Here is a 9054-nt window from a genome sequence, read left to right as displayed (position 1 = left end):
GTTGTCGCTTAGGCGACCAAAACTCGTTTTGAGCGAGCAGATGTCTCGCCTAGGCGAAGGGGATCTCGCCTAAGCGAGATTGCGCAGGGGCTACTATCCTTCATGTCGAGCTCTCACCTAGGCGGAGGGGAGCTCGCCTGAGCGGGGACCTCGCCTGAGCGAGAGTCATTCTCGCTTGAGTGAGACCCTCCAGCCTGAGCGAGGAGCTAGGCGAGGATGCGTCCCAACTTGTTGTTCTCTCCGTGCTTGGATGTTTAAAGTATTCTTCTATGGGTTATTTTATGATGGCTTAATGGGAATGTTAATATGCATGATTGGGAGGGGATTATATTGTGGGGGATTGTGAGCTTGACATGATTCGTATGAGTTGTGCATGAGAAGTTGGATATATATATGTGCGTGTGGTCACAAATTTGGCATGAGCAACAATGGACCTTGATGGTTGGTAAACCAGTGGCATGGTGTTGGTATGAGAGGAAGCATTTTACTCATGATTGGTAATGACGAGTTGGTGTTGATTTAATCGTGGAAAATGAGGATTGGTTATGGATGTTGGTATGAAATTTATGTGTAATGTATGTGTAAATTCTTGGCTGTTTATATATGTTGGTCTGTGTCAGTGCGTAATTCCTTGGAGTCTCTAGGTGAGACTTTCAGGGTTACGCTTCAGTGGTCGGGACGTAATTCCATGGCCTCTGTTAGTGAGTGTCCATGGTGGTGCCCCATCTATATGGTCTGGTAAGGATTCAAGGTAAGGTTGCATCCTAACACTCTAAGGAGTCAGTTAGTCTCACTTAGAGCGAACTGACTCCTGTGGTGAGAGTAGCAGGAGGCCCGAAATTCATTAAGGGCTAACCTTGTGGTGAGGGAAAATTGATTCATTATAACACTTGTAACACATAGCTTGGGGGTGAGCAGCTCGGGGGTGAGCAGAGGTATCCACCACAAGTGCAAGCATTCGCTGAATCTGACCGGGCTATATGTATCCAGATGAGTCGAGTCAAGTCTTAGTGTATTGTTTGGAAGGTCGTACCATGCTTGCATGATGTATGCATAATGAACTGTGAATATGTATATGATTTTATTAATGAAATGGTTTTGGCTCTAGCTTACCCTTTGTTGTTTGATTGTCTTGTGTGTGGTACTTCTCTTTTGCGATGATCATCAATTTATTGATGTGAGCATAAACGAGAGGTTCTCGCGGTCAACAGGGGGACGGTGACTCCGCTGCATAGTCCATCTGGGCTGGAGCTGATGTTTTATTTTTTGTTGGGCTTTTCTTAGGGCCACGACCCATGTATTCCGTTGTCTTGTGATCTCTTTATGTTCCTTTAACTTTATAACTGGGTTTTTCCTGTGGCACCGTGGTGTGCCTTATGTTGCAAGGAGTTGGTTTAAACTCCAGGACTGCGCTAAGACATTATTCTAGTGTAACGCTTCTTTAATTACGCTATTAATTAAATGGGGTGTTATAGTCAATCCTTCATCAGATCCCGTGGTAAATAAATGTAAAATGTGTGTTTAACTATAATAATAATAACAATAATAATAGATAATAATAATAATAATACTAAAATAATATCGCATTATTGATAATAATAATAATAATAATTAAAATAATACTAATACAACTACATATATAAAGAGATAAACATTTTTGGTGCCCTTTTTTATTTTTTCGATTTTATCCTCTTAATTGTTATATTTTAAACTTAAATTTTTATTTGAAATAAAAAAAATATTTTTCATTTTTATTATTTTACTAATTTTAGTAACTATTTTTTTGAATTGAAATAATTATTCAAATGTAAAGATAAATAAACAACAAAACAAATAAAAGAGTCAAGTAATTGAAACATGATTCATAGATGTAAGTAAATGTAAAATGTGTATGTAACCATAATAATAAAAAGAATAATAATAATAATAACTATTATAATAATTATAGTTCTAATTAATAATAATAGTAGTAGTACTAATAATAATAATAATATAATAATAATAGAAACAATTGTAGTTAATAATGATAATAATAATAATACTTATAGTTGGTAGTAATATTGATTATAATAATTATAGTTGATAACAACAATTATAGTTAATAATAATTATTATTACTATTATTATAATTAGAGTTGATAATAATAATAATAACAATAATTAGAGTTATAATTGATAATAATAACAATAATATAAAAATAAAATAATAAATATCATGAAAATTAGGTTATATTGTTGTAAATGTTATTATTAATGAAATGAAGTGGTAAATTCAGTTTTAAATATAATAAATAAAATTAATATCATAATATGGTGCAGTTAATTGATTTTACAAAATAATTATAATAATATATGACCCGTACACGTTTTTTATTTATTTCAAAATCTGTTTAGAATAATAATATAATTGTTATTATATTTATTTAACCATTAAAAATAACAACAACAATAATAATAATATTAATATAAATTATAAATTATAAAATTTTTAAAAGATTAAAAATCTATTTAACAAAAATATTTAGTATAATAACATTTTTTATAATAAAAAAAGCACTTATACTAATAACATCACTATGAATAGTAATAATAATAAAAAAAAAATAATAATGATACAAATAATAACAAACAAATGATAGTAATAATGATAATTTGTATGCTATAAATATTAATGTCAATATAAATACCAAGACTAATGTTGACATACTAATAATCTATAATTATATATACAACAACAAAACAATTAAAAATGACCACTAGTTGAAATATGATCTCATAATAAATAAAATTAAGATGTGTCTAACTATAATAATAATAATAATAATAATAATAATATTATTATTATTATTATAATAATAATATCTCGTAGTGATAATAATAATAATAATACCATTATTATATATCCAATAGTGATAATAATAATAATAATAGTAATAATAATAATAATAATACACTAACTAAATATATAAAGAGATACACATTTTTTATGTCTTCTTTTTGTTTTTAAAATTTTATCCTCTTTATTATTATTTATTAAATTTAAATAATTATTTATAATAAAATATTATTTGTCAGTTTTATCAATTTACTAATTTTAGTAACTTTTTTTTTTCAATTCAAAAAATACCAAGATATAGAGATAAAATGAATAACAAAACAAATACAAAGAGTAAGTAATTAAAATATCATTCCGTAGTAAATAAAAGTAAAATATGTATCTAACTATAATAATAATAATAATAATAATAATAATAATGATGATGATGATGATAATAATACCACTATAATAATATCGCGTAGTGATAACAAAAATAATACTAATACTACTACTACTACTAATAATATTAATATTAATATAACTACATATATAAAGAGATAAACATCTTTGGTATCCTTTTAATATTAATACAACTACACATATAAAGAGATAAACATCTTTGGTGTCTTTTTATTTTATCAATTTTATCCTCTTAATTATTATATTTTAAATTTAAATAATTACTTATAATAAAAAAAATTATTTTTCAGTTTTATTATTTTACTAATTTTAGTAACTATTTTTTAAAATTGAAATAATTGTTCAAATGTAAAGATAAATGAACAACAAAACAAATAAAAATGACAAGTAATTGAAACATGATTCCTACATAGTAAGTAAAAGTAAAATGTGTATCTAACAATAATAATAAAAACAACAACAACAACAACAACAATAATAATAATAATAATAATTATTATTATTATAATAATTATAGTTCTTATTATTAATAATAATAATAATAATATTAGTAATATAATAATAGAAATAGTTATAATTAATAATAATAATATTTATAGTTGATAATAATAATGATAATAATATTTATAGTTGATAATAATAATGATTATTAATTATAGTTGATAATAATAACCCGTGACAGATCTTGACCAATAATTTTGGAGGAGCCAAACTAATTTATAGTAAAAAATTTTGAACTCATCAATAATTTATTCAGAATAAAAATCTCCAATTATTCCTTTTTGAATGTAAATAACCATATTGTGTTCAAGAAATCAATATTTCATCTTATTCCAAATTTTGTTTTGATAATCTTCGTTGTCAGTGGCAGAGTATTATGGATGCAGGGGGTGCCTTGGCACCCCTAAAAATTTTGAATTTTTTTTTAGGCTTAAATACCTTTTTGGTCCTCATTTTCGTAATGTTTGTTGTGAATGGTCCTCATTTTGACAGAATGTTTAAAATAGTCATCATTTTTACCGAATGTTTAAAATGGTTCTCATTTTCGCAAACGTGTTTTATTTGGTCCTTTTCTGTAACGCCGTTTAAATCATTAACAGAGCATTGTACATGTGACACGGTTTGTATTAGGGTGTGTTACGTGTATTGTACAGGTTTGGTAATCAGATATTTGGGGTTATATAAGTGAGCTGGGGTTTAGGTAAGAAATTTTTGGGAAGTTGGTGAGTTTTGGCAATCTTGTTCCTCTATTTCCAATTGGTGTTGCTGCAATCTTCTTCTTCCTGCAATCCCATTATATAGGTATGTTACGGTCCCAATCTTCTTCCTTTACCTCTGGTTGTAATCGTTGGAGGCAACCGACTTCATGCACTGTTGGTGGTTCAACGAGAAATGAATTAACCCCAATTTGTAGCTGCGGAGAGATGACAACTTTAAGGATGGCAAGAACTCCAAAGAATATTGGTAGAAAATTTTGGGTACAATCTGTTTTTATTTTTGTGTTAATAATAAATTGATTTTAATTTTTGGTTTATTGATTTACAGAGTGGTGGTTCTAATAATGTGGGCTGCAACTTTTTCAAATGGTGGTGTTGATGAAAAGATGTCATCATGATGACACAAATGAGGCAGATTAATGATTTTAAAGTCCAATCTGTTTTGTACTATTGTTAAATGAAGAAATAAATTAGTTTGATTATGTTGATATCAGTCCCAACATGTTCAAAATGACATCTTAATCTGAGCACGACATTGAAGTAAGTGATATTGATCTAAGCTTGGGAAAAATTAAATTGATCTAAGTCTGGAAGAAGTTAAATTTATAACATTAATTCATCCTCATCAAAATGCACTACATTAATGTTTGGCAAAAGTGAAATTGAACGAAGTTTAAGGAAAGTCAAAATGCAGTACAATGGTTGACTCTCCACTTCATTCTGAGCTTAAGAAAGACAAAGATGAAAAAATTTCCCTAATATAAACCGTGTCACCTGTACAATGCTCCGTTAATGATTTAAACGGCGTTACAGAAAATGACCAAATAAAACACGAATTGCGAAAATGAGGACCATTTTAAACATTCGATAAAAATGAGAACCATTTTAAACATTCGGTCAAAATGAGGACCATCCACAACAAATATTATGAAAATGAGGACCAAAAAGGTATTTAAGCCTTTTTTTACAATAGATATTTTGATTTTTTTTATTATAGATATTAGTATTTTGATTTTATTTTGTTATAAATATTAAATCCAATATTTTATTTCTTTTATAAACATAATAATTAATACTAATAAATAATAAAATATAAAATCAAATATAATAAAAAAGGAAGATTAAAAAGATTTATCAAGATATTTTATATTATTTATTTTCATTATAGATTGTGTTTTTAATAAATTGTTCTCATATTTCATTCTCATTTGTTTTCTTTTGTTTCTGAAAAGAAAAATATCTATTATTTTTTCTCTTATTTCTCCTTTATTCTCTTCCATCTTCGAGGAAGAAAAGAAGAAGGTAATTCTTTCGTCTCATTTGATAGTGAAATATTAATTCAATAATTTATTTAATGAGCCACTTTTATATGTTTGTGCCTTGATTTTCTTACAAATTTTTCTCATCTTCCATTCTTACTTATTTTCTTTTGTTTCTGAAGAGAAAAAGATCAATTATTTTTACTTTCATCTCTCAACTGTTCTCTTCCATCCTCGAAGAAATAAAGAAGGTAATTCTCTTTTGTCTCACTTGATAGTGAAATATTAGTTTAATAATTTATTTAATGAGTCTCTTTTATATTAATTTTTTATTTTATCAACATAGAAGAAAAATGATTGTACTGTGTGTTTTTTATAATTGAATTTTAAGTGTGGTTTGCTTATCATCTAATTTTCTTTTGGTATTTATGTCTCTCAATTTTTATTAGATTATGATAAATCATTTTTTAGTATTTTTTTAAATAGGTATATTGATAAAGAATAAAAGAATAGATTCATTTTTTAAAAGTGATAAAAGGGAAGCTACCCGTGAAGATGAAAACAGGATAAATTCAACTCTTCCAGATATTCTGAAGCATGATACTAATGTTCCAATTGTTCAATCAGAGGAGCCCCTTCTTAAGGTTCAAAAAATTATAGGTGAGGAGTTTCATATTAATTCTTTAGAACGTGATCCAGGAAAACGTCTTCAAATATGGGAATATCCAATGAGTCAAAGAGATGAAATTCGAATAGTTTATTTAAAATGGGGTCCATATCAAATGCAACTTGAAAACTATCCTTATTCTAAGGAAAAACACCCAAGGAGATTTCAATCTAGTTGGTTTAAAATGTTTCCTTCTTGGCTAGAGTATTCCCCGACTAATGATGGGGCTTATTGTTTGGCATGTTATCTATTTAGTTCAAAGCCATATGGTCGCTTTGGATCATATGTGTTTACTAAACAAGGTTTTAGATCATGGAGAAAGGTTAATGCGGGAAAAAGATGTACATTTCTCAACCACATTGGAGATAGTCCTTGCTCACCGCATAACAGTGCAATGAAAGCTTGTGAAGACTTGTTGAATCAATCTATGCTCATTAATAACATTATAAATATTCAAAGTTCAGAACAAGTCTGCAAGAATCGTTTACGGCTCAAAACCTCTATTGACACAATTCGTTGACTAGCATTTCAAGCTTGTGCATTTAGAGGCCACGAGGAAACACCAAAGTCAAGTAATAGAGGTAACTTTCTTGAAATGATTAAACTTCTAGCATCATATAATGATAAAGTGGCACTGGTTGTGTTAGAAAATGCTCTGTATAATGCTAAGTATACTTCTCATCATATTCAGAAAGAAATCTTGCACATTTTCTCTAGAAAAGTAAGAAGTCACATTCGAGAAGAAATTGGAGATTCTAAATTTTGCATAATTGTTGATGAAACACGTGATGAATCTAAAAAAGAGCAAATGGCTATTGTTTTGAGATTCGTAGATAAGGATGGTAATATAAAAGAACGATTTTTTGATATTGTGCATGTTAAGGATACAACAGCCGCCACTCTAAAAAAAGAATTGAGTGTCGTTCTCTCTAGGCATAATCTTGATGTTTCCAATATCCGCGGTTAAGGGTATGATGGTGCTAGTAATATGAGAGGAGAATGGAATGGGTTGCAAGCATTATTTCTCAATGATAATCCTTATGCTTATTATGTGCATTGTTTTGCTAATAGACTACAACTTGCTTTGGTGGCTGCTTCAAGAGAGGTCATTCCAGTTCATCAATTTTTTTCAAATTTGGCTTTTATTGTAAATGTTGTGTGTTCCTCTAGTAAACGTCATGATGAGTTACAAGCTATTGAATTAGATGGAATAACTCAATTGTTAGAAATGGGTGAACTTGAAACTGGTAAAGGAAAAAATCAAATTGGCACTTTAAAACGAGTTGGTGATACTCGTTGGAGCTCACATTTTTATTCCATTTGTAGTATGATGAAGCTATATAATGCATCTTGTCTGGTTCTTCAAACAATTATTGTTGATGGATCAACTTATTCTCAATGGGGTGATGCTGATGATGCATTGAATATGTTGTCTTCATTTGAGTTCATATTAATTTTACACATGATGAAAGAGATTATGGGAATTACTGACGGTCTTTGCCAAGCTTTGCAGAAACAATCTCAGGATATATTGAATGCTATGCAATTGGTTTGTTCTACTAAAATTTTGATTCAAAAGTTGAGGGATGATGGTTGGCAAAATCTATTGAAAGGTGTGGTATTCTTTTGTGAACAACATGACATTGATATTCCTGATTTTAATTATACTTATGTTGCACGTCATGGCCGTTCTTCACTATGGAACATCATTTTAGGGTGAATATATTTCTTGTTACAATGGACAAGCAGTTGCAAGAATTAAATGACAGGTTTAGTGAGCAAACAATGGAACTTTTAACTCTAAGCAATGCTTTAGTTCCTAAGGATGCTTATAAAGCTTTTAACATTGAGGATATATGCACTCTTGTGAACAAATATTATCCTTTAGATTTTAGTGAGCAAGAGAAGATTGGTTTAAAATTTCAACTTCAACATTTTATTATTGATGCTCCTAACCATCCAGATTTGAAGAATTTATCAACCATGATTGAATTATGTCAATCTTTGGCAAGAACAGGAAAGTCAAAGACATTCTACTTGATTGATCATTTAATTCATCTTATTTTAAATCTTCCTGTCTCTACATCTACAACAGAAAGATCATTTTCTGCAATGAAGATTATCAAAAGAAGATTGCAGAATAAAATGGAAGATGAATTTCTTGCCGACAATATGATTATTTACATTGAAAAAGAAATAGCTGAAAATTTTAGTTCTGATTCAATTATTGATGAGTTCAGGGATCTAAAGGAACGAAGGGCAATATTTTAGATATTTGTGATTTCTTTTTTAGTTATCGTTATACTAAGTTATGAATTCATTTTTATTGTGTTAGTGACAATAATGAAATGTATAAATTTTGGATGTATTATTTGGGCTCCCCCAACAATGTTGGTTAAGATCCGCCACTGTTCGTTGTAGAAAATGAAACATTAAGAGTTAAATAAAATGAATTAGACAATCAATAAAATAAAATATCTTTAATTTGTTCATTTTTGTCAAAGATTGATATAATTCAATAATGGTCGACAAATCCTTGAAATTTGAATGAGTATGAACATCAACAATGAAATGTTGGAGTGAAATTTTAAACTAATCATATATTTATCAATATACCTACTTTTTTTTAAGTTTAAGAGAAAAAATAATTTATCATAATCTAATAAAAATTGA

General features: G+C 28.5%; 1 pseudogene; it reads left to right on the top strand.

Annotated features, from left to right (window-relative positions):
• Window positions 1–428: 428 nt before the first annotated feature.
• LOC114188290 lies at window positions 429–8652 on the top strand (annotated as a pseudogene).
• The last annotated feature ends 402 nt before the right edge of the window (window positions 8653–9054 follow it).

The sequence above is a fragment of the Vigna unguiculata genome, chromosome 1, assembly GCF_004118075.2.
Source record: "Vigna unguiculata cultivar IT97K-499-35 chromosome 1, ASM411807v1, whole genome shotgun sequence".
In the NCBI taxonomy this organism is placed as follows: Eukaryota; Viridiplantae; Streptophyta; class Magnoliopsida; order Fabales; family Fabaceae; genus Vigna; species Vigna unguiculata.
This window is presented reverse-complemented; position numbering and strand designations above follow the sequence as displayed.